The sequence below is a fragment of the Pinus tabuliformis genome, chromosome 5_1 (assembly GCF_031772625.1).
Source record: "Pinus tabuliformis cultivar Carrire ecotype Pingquan chromosome 5_1, CPIR1, whole genome shotgun sequence".
Lineage (NCBI taxonomy): Eukaryota > Viridiplantae > Streptophyta > Pinopsida > Pinales > Pinaceae > Pinus > Pinus tabuliformis.
This window is the reverse complement of record NC_142305.1, coordinates 652,025,931-652,041,412: the sequence shown is the minus strand read 5'-3', so window position 1 is coordinate 652,041,412 and position 15,482 is coordinate 652,025,931.

The following is a 15,482-nucleotide window of genomic DNA, read 5'->3' as shown; positions in this document are numbered from 1 at the left end:
GGCTTTTATGGTCTTTACTTGTTAGGAGTTGTCAAATTTAAAAACATCTAAAACAGGAAAAATGAACGCTCATCACCTCTGTGAGAAGGTTAATGCTGGCATTAAACACTTGATAATCTTGTACATGGCAGTCTCAAATGTGTTGGGGCCACTCAAACTACCCTGAGTACCAATTAGTTTTTCAATTTAATTTTGATAAAATTTTGGCGGATCGATCGAGTTTCTTAAACCTACACTTGATGATCTTGTACATGGCAGTCTCAAATGTGTTGGGGCCACTCAAACGATCCTCACTTCCAATATTTTCTCAATTTAACTTTGATAAAATTTTGGCGGAAGTCGTAGTTTTATGGGACATCGAGTTTCTAAAACTTTTTAGTGTTGGAAAAAATGAAATGAAATGATATTTTAACGTTTATGACACTAAAAATAGTCTATGGGATTATTAATGTTATGTTTTTCGCTTTTTGCAATTTAATATTTTTTTTATTCAAATTGATGATGAGCTAGCCCAACCTTCCAACAATTCTCTCGCTGAAAAGACAATTCTAAGAAACTGACGCTAACATATTCTTATAACTTTCTTTTGATGTCTTTGAACGCATCACATTCCAAAATGAAATGTTTTTCCTATTCCACCGCCCCAAACGTGCAAAATGTACACACTCGTTCTTTCCAAGCTTCTTTAAGCCTTTTTCACTGTCATGTTTCACACGTTGATGCGAGTTTGTTCTTAATTGAACAATAAGAACATTTGCCCTCCACAGAATGCTAGCTTCAATGTACTCTTTTTGTTGGAGATCACTTAGAGGATTGAAATCCTCAATGTAGTACTTCTTTCTACCTAACTCTTTTCCCCATAGCAGTTTACGAAACTTCTCCATAAAAAAATTATTTAGCTCCTTGTTATTTGTTGGTCCGAATTGGATCATTATATTGTTTGTCATCCATCTTGAGGCATTTGGAGTGGAAAAAGTGGAGGAATTAGCTCATGAGACCGTTTTTACTAGCAGGACCCAGTTTGGCAAAACGAGGTCTGAAACCTTTCGGGAGCGGCTTGAGGCATCAAATAATGTTTTTTTGGGGTAAAACTTTGTCGCTAAAGCGCCACACCTTTTCATGTTATTTTAAACACAAAGAGCTTTCCAACGACGCAAGAATCGCGTCAATCAGAGACCGTATGCAAAAGTTATGCCACTCAAAAGTTGACATTCATGTTTTCACACCTATAGTTTGGGAGGATGTCGTGTCAGCCCCATTATTCATGGAAAATGAGCTAGCCACATGTTTGTGATGTAAAAGACTCTAAAAGAGTCAATTTTGTAACTCTAGTTAAGAGTTGACGTAGTCAAAATTAACCACTAGTAGGCTATCGGGTTGTGTTATAACTGGGCCACTAAGAGGTAGAGGCATCCCATTCTTTCAAGAGCATTTTGTTCCATAGTTGGGCAAAGATAGCCAAGAGAGATAGGAGGTAGAGCACATAGAGAGGATTTGTGCATTGTAGTAGCCCACAAGCCACAGACATTACTTCTTTGTATCTGCAGCCATATTTCCAGACAAAGAAAGAGAGCGAAGCGGCCTCACCTTCCAGCTAGGTTTTCTCTCGAAAGGGTTTCCCAGAGAACATATCTTGTGTATTATCTGCGTGTGAGCTTATTTTGTCGTTTTCTACTTTTCTGCTTGATTTACTTTTACATGTATGCACTAATTACAGTTAATTTTACAGATCTAGAAATTAAATAAAACTACAATACTGTAGAATCTCAGATTTTTAATAAAACATTATCAGATCTGTTGTGACGAACTATCTAGTGGAATATCCACGACAGTTTACGGATCATTTGGTATCATAGCAGGTTTATTTGAGTATTTTGTGGAGATTACAGGGATCTAAATAGGCAAGGCCGAAAACCGTAAAACCGTAATCATGGGCGACGAATTTGTAAACGAATCTCGTGATCCTGCAGAGGTGGGGTTTTTGCGGCTCGAAGAACAAGTCATGAATATAAACCGCAATGTAAACCTCCTCATGGTGGCCTTGAGCAATAAGTTGGGGATATTTGGAAAAGAAGGGGATTTGAATGTAGAGGACAAATCAGAAGGGGGGTCGAGAGATCAGAAAGACGCAGATAAATAGCCGAAGAAAGAACCCAGAAAAGATCAACCCCATTCGAGTGTCGGGAACCAATATTTGTTTAAAGTGGAAGCAAAATTCGATATCAAGTCATACCACGGTGAGATCGACGCTCTAAAGCTAAACCATTGGTTGCAACAACTGGAAGTTTATTTCAGTGTCCATCAGATCAAGGAAGGGCAGAAGATCTCATTCGCGCGACTGAAATTGGAGGGCCATGCACTGACTTGGTGGGAGAGCCACACGGAAACCCTGAGGTTGGAGGGAGAACCTCCAGTGACTAAGTGGGAGGATTTCAAAACCCTCATTAAGTCATAGTTTTATCCCATTGGGTACGTGGAAGAACAATGGATCCGGTGGCATTACTTCAGGCAAAAGTCAGGCCAAAGTGTGTAGGAGTACACCACAAAATTCAGAAAGATGGCTATAATGTTGGGTATCTCTCCAAAGAACCCAGATGTACCCCTCGAGTATTTGGGGGGTCTACATTGCCATCTGCTTGAGCAAGTGATGTTGTTTAAGCCCAAAACAGTGGACGAGGCTTATGTACAGACAGAATACATGGAGAACATAAGCCTGAAAAGAGCGCAAATCAAGTGGATCGAAGCAGAAGGAGCAACAAGACACTTCTAAGGAGGGGAAGAAGAAGCAAAAAGGGGGGAAGATAAAAAGACGGTAGCCACAACACACTAGTGCAAAGATCCTAGCAACCACTGCAACATTGATGGCCATACAAAGGAGAAGTGTTGGAAATTGCATCCAGACCTAAACCCAAAGAACGAGAAGAAAGATAATAAGAAGAAGAATCTCATGGCCACTGATTCGAGCAACCAAGTTGAAAGCAGCTCGGACGTGGATGAGAAGATTGTTTGTACATCAGTGTAGAAGGAGATGAATCTGAGTAGCCTTCAGCAATAGGAAGAGAAAGAAATGACCAAACTCTTCCATGTAAAGATACAGGTCAAGAAGACGAAGATTGATGCTCTGTTTGACTCAGGATCGCAGGCAAATCTCATTGCAGCAGATTTGGTCAAGAAGTTGGGGCTGAAAGTTCGTGATCATCCAAACCCATATCCATTGGGATGGGTACATAAGGATGCAAAGCTGAAGGTAACAAAACAGTGTAAAATTACATTTCTTATTAGTGTTGATTTTATTGATGAAGTATATTTGAATGTGGTTCCCCTTGATGTATGTGGAGTCATGTCTGGGAGTCCATACATGTACATGCGTGATGAAATATTCATGAGGAGAGCTAACCAATATCGGCTCATCAAGGATGGAAAATCATTCATCATCAACGCGCACAAACGCAAGTCGAAATTTTCACTAGTAAGTGTCAACCAAGCTAAGAAACTGGTCAGTTCCAGCAAGAAGTATGTTTTATTGTTTTTAAGGGAAAATTGGTCTTTAGAGGAGTCAATAAGAGGCAAGGCATCCCTAGAGGGGTGTACTAAGAAACAAAAACAACAATTGGAGGAGTTGTTACAGGCATACAGGGACGTGTTTTGAGAGCCTAAAGGGCTACCCCCTAAGAGAGAAGTGGAGTACGAGATCCAGCTATTCCTAGACTCCCCATCGCCAAATATTGGGTTGTACAGGTAGTCTGTTATAGAAGCAAGTGAGGTGAAAAAAAGTTGTAGCAGCTGCTGGAACAGGGTGTCATTCAACCAAGTGCATCACCATGTGGGTCACCCATCATCATTATGACAAAGAAGGATGGGACTTCGCCAATGTGTTTAGATTACAGGGCGTTGAATAAAATCACGCTTAAGAACAGATACCCCCTATCCAGGATAGACGATTTTCTAGATCTTGCAGCAAGCAAATTATTTCACCAAGTTGGACTTCAAGTCTAAATATCACCAGGTTCAAGTCAAAGAAGAAGATACATGGAAGACCACCTTCAAAACCAGGCAGGGTTTGTATGAGTGATTAGTTATGTCATTTGGCCTATGTAATGCCCCAGCTACATTTATGAGATTAATGAATGATGTATTGCGTCCGATTCATTTGTTATTGTGTATTTGGATGATATATTGGTATATAGTGCTACCTAGGCGGAGCATATTTCACATTTGACGCAGGTGTTGGAAACATTGAAAAAGCACCAGCTGCTAGCAAATCTCAAGAAGTGTGAGTTTGTGCAACAGTCCTTGGTGTATTTGGGATATGTGATTGGTGGAGGAGAATTGAAGATAGATCCTTCCAAGATGGAGGCCATCATGAAATGGTCGGTGCCTACTAATGTTATTGAGGTTAGGATTTTCATTGGAGCAGCACAGTACCTGAGGAAATTCATAGCCTCGTTTTCAGCGATAGCAGCACCGCTCCACGCCATAACAACAAGTGGCAAGAGTTTCCAGTGGGGAAAAGGGCAGCAAAAGGCTTTCGATGAGTTAAAGAAGAAGATTAATGAAGCACCAGTTCTAGCATTACCAAACTTGCAACAACCCTTTGAAGTGGAGACAGATGCGAGTGGGTATGTTATGGGAGTTGTCTTAATGCAAGGAGGAAGGCTCGTTTGCTACCATTCTGAAGTATTTCATGGGGCAGTTCTTAACTACCCTACCTACGACAATGAGCTCTATGCCATAGTGCAAGCTTTGAAGAAGTGGAAGCACTATCTGATGGGAAAGGAGACAATAATCCACACAAATCATCAGTTGTTATAGTACCTGCAGGCCCAGAATAAGCTACAACAGACCAGGCACTACAAGTGAATGGGGTTTTGACAGCAGTTTCATTTGGTGATCAATTATAAGAAGGGAAACACAAAAAAGTTGGTTGATATGATTTCAAGGCCACCCGCATCAAAGATTACAGCTTTGGGGACTCTTATGCACATGGAGCCATTCACCCATGATGCATACAAAGAGGCATATTCAGAAGATGAGGACTTCAAGGAGGTGTATCAACGATTGCAAAGTCAATGTCATGTGCATGATGGCGACAACATTGTTGAATACCATCTCCAAGATGGGTTACTCTACAAGTTGGATAAGTTATGTGTTCCTAAAGGTGAGCATTGGCAATTGATTAGAAAGGCTCACACCTCCAAGGTTGCAGGGCACTTTGGTGTAGGGAAGACCATGGCTAACTTGCATAGGTATGTATATTGGCCCAAGATGCAAGAAAAAGTAGTTAGGTTCATAAGAGGATGCATGCTTTGTTGTACCAGCAAGCCTAGCAATAGGAAACAGGGTCTGTATCATCCCTTACCTGTACCTACTCGTCCTTGGGAAAGCATTTCCATGGACTTTGTGGGAGGTTTACCGACAACTAGGAAGGGACATGAGCACTTGTTCGTGGTAGTTGACAGGTTTAGCAATATGTGTGTTCTGATGCCCTGTAAAAAGACCATCAGCAGACAAGAAGCAACAAATGCGTTCTTTGGATAGGTCTGGGTACACTTTGGGATACCAAGGAGCATCATTTTAGACAAGGATACAAGATTTCTCAGTGCATTTTGGACCACATTGTTGGTGAAGATGGACACGAAGTTGAAGAGATCTACAGCATTCCATCCACAGATAGATGGGCAGATAGAAGTAGTCAATAGGACTTTGGTGCAACTTCTAAGGGGTTGCAACCAAAAGTATCTAAATACCTGGGATGAAAATCTGGTATATATACAACATTCTTATAATAGAGAAGTTCACACTTCTTCTAAAAGTCCCCATTTAAAACTTGTTTTGGATATTTGCCACCTTAACCTTTGGATATTTCATATGGGCAGCAAGGAGGAGTGAAGGAAGACATTACAGGAGATGCTTTGAGGGCTGAAAATTTTATAGAGAAGATCAGGTAGATCCATCTATAAGTATATGAAACACTGCATAAGTTGTAGGTGAAGTATAAGGCCAGGCATGATCAGCACAAAACAGAGAAATCAATCAAGGTGGGAGACAGAGTATGGCTACAGTTGAACAAGGAGAGACTGCAGGGGCCTGGTAAGAAAATCAAGACTCTAAGGTATGGTCCCTTTGAGATACTAGAAAAGGTGGGTGATAATGCATATCGACTCAGTTTACCACCATATATGTGCATTTACTCAGTTGTAAATGTGGAGAATTTGAAACTCTATGAACCTTCCATGCTAGATCAAGAAGAGGAACAGGTGCTACCTTCTATAGAGGATTTGGCACCAGACGCTCGAGAAGAGTTGACAGAAGATATATTTTTTGTAGAAGAGGTCTAGAACTACAAGACAAGGGCAACAAGACCTTTGGCAGATTGGGTTGAAGGGACAACTTCCAGGCAAAGCTAAATGGTACACCAAAGAGGGTGTGGAGGAAAAATTCCCTCACCTCCTTCAGTAAAAGCTTTTGGGGACCAAAAGCCTCCCAAAATGGGTAGGTGTGATTTGAATTGGATCATTATATTGTTTGTCATCCATCTCGATGCATTTGGAGTGGAAAAAGTGGAAGAATAAGCTCATGGGATTGTGTTTTACCGGCGGGACCCAATTTGGCAAAACTGGGTCTGAAACCTTCTGGGAGCATTTTGAGGTATCAAACGACGTTTTTGGGGGGTAAAACTTTGCAACTTAAGTGCAACACCTTTTCATGTTATTCTACACACAAAGAGCTTTCCAACGGCACAAGAATCGTGTCAATCAAAGACCGTATGCAAAAGTTATGTCACTCATAAGTTGACCTTCCTGTTTTCATACCTAAAGTTCAAGAGGATGTTGCATCAAGCCCATTATTCATGGAAAAGTGGCTAGTCATGTGTTTGTGATGTAAAAGACTCTAGAAGTGTTTATTTTGTCACTCTAGTTAAGAGTTGATGTAGTCAAAATTAACCACTAGTAGGCTATCAAGTTGTGTTATAACCAGGCCACTAGGAGGTAGAGGCATTCCATTCTTTCGAGAGCATTTTGTTCCATAGTTGATCAAAGATAGCCAGGAGAGATAGGAGGTAGAGCACACTTATAGAGAATCTGTGCACTGTAGCAGCCCACGGGCCACAAACATTACTTCTTTGTATCTGCAACCATATTTCCAGACAGAGAAAGAGAGCAAAGTGGCCTCACCTTCCAGCTAGGTTTTCTCCCGAAAGGGTTTCCTAGAGAGCATATCTTGTGTATTATGTGTGTGTGAACTTATTTTGTCGTTTTCTACTTTTCTACTTGATTTACTTTTACATGCATGCACTAATTACAGTTAATTGTATAGATCTAGAAATTAAATAAAAATGTAATAGTATAGAATCTCAAATTTTTAATATAATATTATCAGATCTGTTATGATGAACTGTCCAGTGGAATAACCACGACAGTTTACGGATCATTTGTGAGACAGGCATTGAGGTAGATATTCCATTTTTTCATCCATGTGTATTTTTGTCTCATCCATGTTTTCTTTCTTTCACTCATGCCTTCATTGAAGATAACATTAGGCCATCTACCTACTCCCATTTGTTCAATTCTTTTTAGATATCTTATGAGTCGCACCATAGCAATTGCTTCAATGGGAGTTGTTCCTATTTCACTCAACGTTATCTCATAAGGTACCAAACTTTTTATTTTGAACTTGCTCATGATCAAGCATTTTTGGATTTCCTCAATTTGTTTCCATTTTGAGACGGGGGTGCAACTAGCCCACAATTGACACCCATATAACATTAGTGGACAAACTAGGAGTCCAAAAAGCACTTTAATCGTTTTCCAATCCCATAACTCTGCCTCTCTACATCTGTTTTGAAGAACATATAATGTTTTACGCCCTCCTAAAATTATCTTCTTTCTGCAATCATCCCAATTAAGTTTGTCGTTGAAATCAATCTCGAGGTACTTGTACTCATTTACTTTTTCAAGAATGTTGCCTTCAAAGAAGAACGTATGTTGGTTTTGCTTCCTTTTATTAGAGAAAATCATTATTTTGGTCTTGCTAGTATTGACTTGCATCCCCACTCCTCTACATAGGTGCATCTGCAATCCATGGGTCGATTTAGAAATCAATGCAAGATCATCAGCATATAAAAGAAGCTTTATCACAAACTCCCCCAACCGAACACCATCTCCACCTTGTAGATTTAGCGACTCTTCTAGTTTATCAATATATAAACCAAAAAGAGCAGGGAATAAAGGACAACCTTACTTGACTCCAATGTCATTTTTAAAGCTGTATGAAATACCCACTGAGGTTCTAGTTTTGACTTTCACCTCTTCATAAACTCTATAGACAACAACTCTATAATGCAAAGGAATAAAACCACTGCATCTGTGTGTGAGATGTTTGGTTTGTTTCTAACATAGGTTGGGAATAGGGTATTTTAAAAATATTTTATTAACAAGGTTGCATAGTTAGCGTTCACTAAAAAATAGTGAAATTATAAGATAATTATTGTTAGTTACTATGTTTTGTAAAAGTAGTTATAAAATGTATCTTTCATCTCATACTTAGCAATGAAATACACACTTATATTATATTGGCAGAAAAGAAATTCATGGTAGTCAACATTACACAACACCTCACTTGTTTTAAATAATAATGAATGAGAATGTTACCATGCTCGTGGATGAGGAGTTGTTATCCAACCAATTTTTTGTTTTTCTGCTCGTAAGATACCATCTAGCAATAACTTAAAACTGTGCAATGAAATATCTATCATTTAAATGCATATTGTATTTGTTATAATTGTTTTTTAATTAAAATGTACTAATATTCCAAAAAATAATTGAATATATATATATATATATATTATAGCGTACACTTTTTAAATACAACATATCTATTTAATTACTTAATGTAATAATATTGTTTAATAATGGTCGCATTTAATTTAATTTAATTTAATTTATATGATTAAAGAAAAAGAAAATTATTTTCTGATTGCTTGCAACCTCCTTTCTTATTAGAAGATACCGAAAGCATAAAGTGATTCTATAAATAGAAGACCTTTGATCTAAGGTAACTATATAGCTTTCTATTTATTAAAATTCGAACATATAATCTTTCAAATAACAATTTGTTTTACTTAAATTGTCATTTAAAAAATTAATTATCGTCTACAAATGTTACGTTTCCATGGTGACATTTAATTTAAAGTAATTCTTGTTTTAAAAATTGTAAAAACGAGAGAGTCAAAATATTTGTTAAGGCCCTAATTTAAGCCTTACATAACTCACTAGAGCCACATTACCTTATGATAAATGTTGGAGAGTGTTAATGACTTGTGACTTCGATGTATCAATGGGATATTTTGAGAGGACTTGTCAAAATAATTTGAAAAATATTTTGGACCCAAACAAACTTTTACCCAGCGTTTCTAGTTCTCGGCTCATTTAAAGTCTTCGTGAACTGGCTCTTTTAATAGCATCCCACAAATTTGTTGAACGGTATTGAAGGCGCAAAATTAACGATTTTCGTCACTAACGGGATGATCTCTAGCTAGGGATTATTGCATGTAATGCCACGTCTTGCTTTTTGTTGATTCGTGAACCCTTGAAAATTAATTGAATCTGAATTTCTAATTAATAGTAACACAATTACATGGGAAACATCATGTCTGTGTCGACAAGTGTGAAGGTATGGAATGTATTGTTTGACAGGTACATGTATGACAACAAAGGAAACTAAGTTGACAGCGACAGTGGAAATCATGATTGTCTAATAAGACCAAATCTGTAAGGTCCTCGAGTTTAGTCGGGCACGGTTGGGCGAGCGGGCGCGGATGGGTGCGGGCCGCACGACAGGCGAGAGCGCGGGCACGGGCGCGGTAAACGGACACGGGCGCGGGCACACGGTGCGACATGCGGGTGAGCGCACACGAGCGCGATGTGCGACGGTGGCGACATATGTGACGATAGCGAAAAGCGACTAAGGCAAATGTGCGATGGTTTATACCCACGCGAAGGGCGTTTGCGATGAGGGCGTGCCCGACTTGCGATGAGCGGTGAGGCCGACTTATAAAACGTTGAACGGGTGTGTGTGCGGGGTGTGTGGGCGGTCGGCTGGGCAGCCCACCCACGCACGAAGGAAGCCTATATATTTGGTGCGATGGAGCTCAAATTCAACACACAATTCGACAAGCATTCACATCTTCTACGCTCTTGGAGAAGTGCGCAGTTTTAGAAGGAGCTTGAGCGCATAGCTCATGCGCACTCCTTGGAGATACGCACTTGTGGAGATTGCTCACGGTGAGAGGTGAAGGTGTTGGGCAAGATGTGCCCGGGTTGGATGTGCGGTTGTGATATTGTGCCGGGACTTGGCGAGGGTGTCTTGGTGACTCGGGTGAGCACCCGCCCATCGTGCAAGGTGTGCACGAAGATTGTATTGATGTAAAATTGGCTAAGTATGGGACTTGGTCTTGCCAAGACATACTTGTATATTGTAAACTGATATTCTTAATATATTATCGGGCAGACTCATTGTTCAGGGAGTTGCCCCTCCCTTTATACTGTGCAATTGTTGTTCTCTTTTATAATTGCTGTGGATAATGAATGAGTATGGGTGTTCATTAGTATAAAGGCTAAACATAATATTGCTTGGTTGCGAAACACAAACTAAGGAAAAGTGAATGAGGCGTAGTCCATGAACATTAGTATTAGTGAAAAGAAAGTGTTCGGTGGTGCCGCACCTCGCTATAAGCGGTTAGAAGACTACCGCAGGTGTAGGGGTGTGACAAAATCCCTCTGGGCCAATGAAAAGGTGAATAAATCAAATTTTAAAATTTAAGAAAATAAATTATATTGATCTTCTAATGTCGACGTTTACATATTGGTTGTTTAATTTTTAGTCAACGCTCCATTAATTCGGGTAGTGCGTAATACCTGCCACGACAGGGATAATAAGTGTAAATATAATATTTAATTTAATAAAGGTGACATGTTATTAATTTGTTTTCTTTTCAATAAAAATTTATATATTGCGTTGTAGTCTACCGTGAGAATTCAAGTTGATTTATTAAAATAAAAATTTGTTTCACTTTATCATTTATAAAAATTCAATTTTTTTGTTGTTGTTGTTAAATATAGTGAATTAAAGTTTTATATATATATAATTTGTGAAGATTAAATATTGTGAAAGTTGAAAAAAAAAACTAGTTCATGTTATTTGATAGTAGATATATATTTTCATCATCAATTCTAAAGATAATAATAGTTATATTCTTGGTTTCTTTTTATTCTTAGATTGTTGAGGACATTGTCGTTGATGCTTAGCGGTTGCAATGATATGCAATTACCAGACTAAAATCAATTCAGACGTAAAATTCTTCTAGAGATGGAAATAATGCAAAGATTAGAGATTGCATTGAGTTTGCATTGGAGCAATCTTCCAAGTTCCATACCAATCGTTGGGCTTACTAAATTGTCATTCTTAAATATATCTCACAATATGCTTTCTAGAAACTTACTTTCTCTTCCCCAACTTCAACATCTCATTTCTATTAATATTACAACAATTTCTTTGGGTCCTTGTTAAAGACAACTATGTTCAAAGGGTTTCCTATAAGTGAATGCCTTATAATGTAGCACTTTGCATACTATAGGACATGCAAAATTTATAAGTGCCAAAGCATGCTTGGGAGTCTTATGAAGTTAAGTTGGTTATGATCCTTCTATTCAACATGGAAACAATGATGATGCTTTTGGGCCTCTGATTGGTGACAAAGGTTTATTAAATGAGCAATGTGAATATGGAGCATTCGAAGACCAATAGTCATGGAAGATGACTTCATTTCAATAGCTTAATTTATTCGTTTAATATGTCATTAACCAATAAAAGGTTGTTAAGGCATGGTCTACAATGCAAAGATGGAAAATGATGATCTGATTACTATGAAGGAGTTATGGATGTGCAAGGAATTAGAATATGAGAAAGTATGGAACTTCTCAATTGGAGTCGACACACTAGACACTGCCCTTAAAACATTATTCAACTTCTTAGTTGGTGCAAAAATGCATTATCAAAGCTTCTAATGTACAATTACACGCCCAACAAATGCTTCAAGGTGCTCTTGCATGAGAATAGCATGTTGGTCTACGAAATCAAGTATAACATTGAGTTAGGAGATGTATAGGGGTTAGTGTATTTGCATCATGACTACTGAGAACCCATATTTCATTGAGACATTAAGGTCTATAACATTTTGTTATGAAATTAACATGAGCATTATCTTGTTGATTTTGACCCAACAAGCTCATTGATTCCACTAATTCCAATAAGTATTTGATATTCATAGTCAGTTTTTATGGTTGTATAGCTCCCATTGAAGCACTTCATTGTTGTTTATGAAATCAACATCCAACATCCTAGTTCTCTCTCTCTCTCTCTCTCTCTCTCTCTATATATATATATATATATATATAATATATATATGCACTTTAATTCCCCCCCCCGCCCCTCTCTCTCTCTCTCTCTCTCTCTCTCTCTCTCTCAATTTCTCTCTCTCTCTCTTCTTTTGCATAATTTTGTCATGTATTATGGGCATATGGGCATTAATAGTAAAGCCTCTAAATTGAACCTCCTTAATTGTTTCCCATTTTGTGTGCACTAACTAATAAAAAGGATTAAATGATTATATATGACGGTATGGTACAATATTGTGTGTATATATATATATATATATATATATATATATATATATATATAGATAGATAGATAGATAGATATATATATTCTGAAGAATTCTTTTAGAAAATTACATTTTAAATATGCACAAGGATGCATTCAAAAAAGGGTTGCTTTGAAGTACAATCATCCATCAACAAAGAGAAAAATAACAAGCCTTTGAAACCCTTCCCATTTCCAATCAGCTCACTACATAAGTACATATTACAAATACATAGCTAAAATAGCCAAAAATAAGAAACTTCCAGCCAACCGGGAAGTATATCTTGGAGAAGAAACAGAGTCAACAAGAAATATGGTCTTCAAAGATTAATAATATCCATATGCAGGCCTTTTATAAAAGGTCGATGATAGTACTCATAAAATGTGTCATCTAGTTGCTCCATGATCTTCCACGTGCCCAAATTATGTTCAATGCCCACCTAAGAAAGTGCATTTGTAGTAGTATTATGTTTCTTGTAGATTTTGTTGATTTTTCCTTGCCACTTCAGAATCAATTCTATGTCTAAAACACGATCACAAACACACTGAAATACCACAAATCCAAGCACTTTGCACAGCGGAAATATTCAACAGTGAAATCAATTTAGTGCACAGAGATATGAGCCCAAAGCTCGATTATTTTATTAATTCATTAACAAAATAATCATGGAGCTCTCGCATCAGGGATCATGGCCCTCAATCTCTAACACAACAAGTATACATAATACATAAACTAGGGCTTGCATTCTACAACATCAAATCTACAATCTGCCCACAAAGAAATAGACAAGAACAAACACATAGATTACTCGTTGAAGTACCCCATCTAGATTAGCCCTTTTTGCACTTATTGTCCTTAACACCTAACATATCCTTTGCCTCCTTTGATTATCTGCTCACAAGGGTTCTTTTGCCCCAAAACACTTGCACACATCAACTCCAACAGTCTGCCTTCACACAATGACAATGTAACTCCAATGTCATTGTTCATAGGCTCAAATGTTTACCCTCTCAGAGCGGTGTTTGCCTCATCAAATCACAATACTTAGGGAACAAAGCAAGGTTTGTACATGACTTGAATTCACCATAGAATTCATTGCCCAATGCAACTTAAAACTTTGACTTCTCATAGTGTTTGACAACCCTCAAACCATTGTATATCAGTCATTAACAACCTCTATCCAAGAACAAATTAGTGGACAAACCTCCAAGCATGAACCTGTGCAACCATCTACTTCAAGACATTACCAATATCCTTCCCAACTAACCTCTGCTCAGATCTGAGAATACTCGATCTTGTGGCACTCTTCACTTAGGAATCTCAACCTTGATCTAACCCTTTGCAGCCACCTAAGGGTCTACTCTTTCCTGTGACCACATCAGACTATAAATCTCTATGGTTACCTCACGTACTCATCCCTTAAAATCTTGAGAATTACTTAAGGGAACTCAACTCTCACTTTGTCTTCACCACAGGCCTCATGGCCTCTCTATTCAACAAAGATGAGGGTCTCAGACCTCCTTAATAGCACAGGAATCAACTTGGCCTTTACAAAGAGATATTCCACAATTCATATGCCCATAACCATATCCAAAAACCAATCGACCATCCCTCCAAAGCTCAAACTACTCTAGAACACAAGAAAGAGTATATTCATCCTTCTTTCAACTCCAGCTCAGCTCCTTGAGGATTTGCGGTCTTATTAGGCTATTATCTTCACACAAGATGAGTTGTAATGTTGTGTGATGAATCTTCCCTCGACTCTTTTAATCTTTTCTTACTTGGTCAAGGATCTTGAGGTCCTTAACCTTCATTCTTCAGGCTTGGGCCATCATTTCAAGCCTAATTTTTGAGCACATGTTATGACCAAGAAATATTAGAGACCCTTGAATGCCTTCTGCTCACCTCGACCCTCATATCTAGGGCTTGATTCATCTCTGCAGCTTCTTATCTTAGTTTAATGTGGCCTCCTTATACATAACTTGGCACCTTTCAGCCCCCCTCAACCTTCTTAGGGCTCTCCTAAAACAAGAGAAATTACATCTTCTCTTGCACTTGATATTCCTAATGAAACTCACATTAGGCTCATTTATACCTTTCCTTGGGTCACATAGGAAAACTTATAGATCTATGGTTTTATCCTCTTTAACCCTTAGAACAAATTATTATTTCTTTATTGGTCCTAAACCCCTTACTTGGGTCCAAAACCTCATTTTGGGGTAAATTTCCCAACAAACAACTTATTGATGGGTTGTCCTCTCTAAGAAATACCCTCTAAACTACCCAAAATCTAACACTCCCTCTTAGTGAGGAAGGTATTTCATTCATGCTTCTAGCTCGATGACTTTCCTTGCATGCCCATTAACATCCTCACATGAGTCGTGCCTTTCCTTGCATGCCCATTAACATCCTCGCATGAGTCATGCCTTTCCTTGCATAGCCATATCCATCCATGTGTGTGTCGTGACTTCTTTGTTCTAGGCCTATCTTTGACTTGCATGGTGCATGAATGTTCTCGCATGCAACATGAATTTTTAAGCATGATCCTTGTCTGTCCTCGCAGGATCTATGACTTTCCTTGCACCACCATGAATTATCTCGCATGGTTCTTGACTGACCTTACATGGGCTAAAAACTTCTTGAAATTGCTTGAACCTAATGATTTGAACTTCCATAGGGCAGCTGACAATCCTTTACAGTCTCCCTTTGAAGTTAGACTCCCTCTAAGTCTACACAACCTCCACTGGAACACACTACTTCCTATGCACACTATGATCCACGT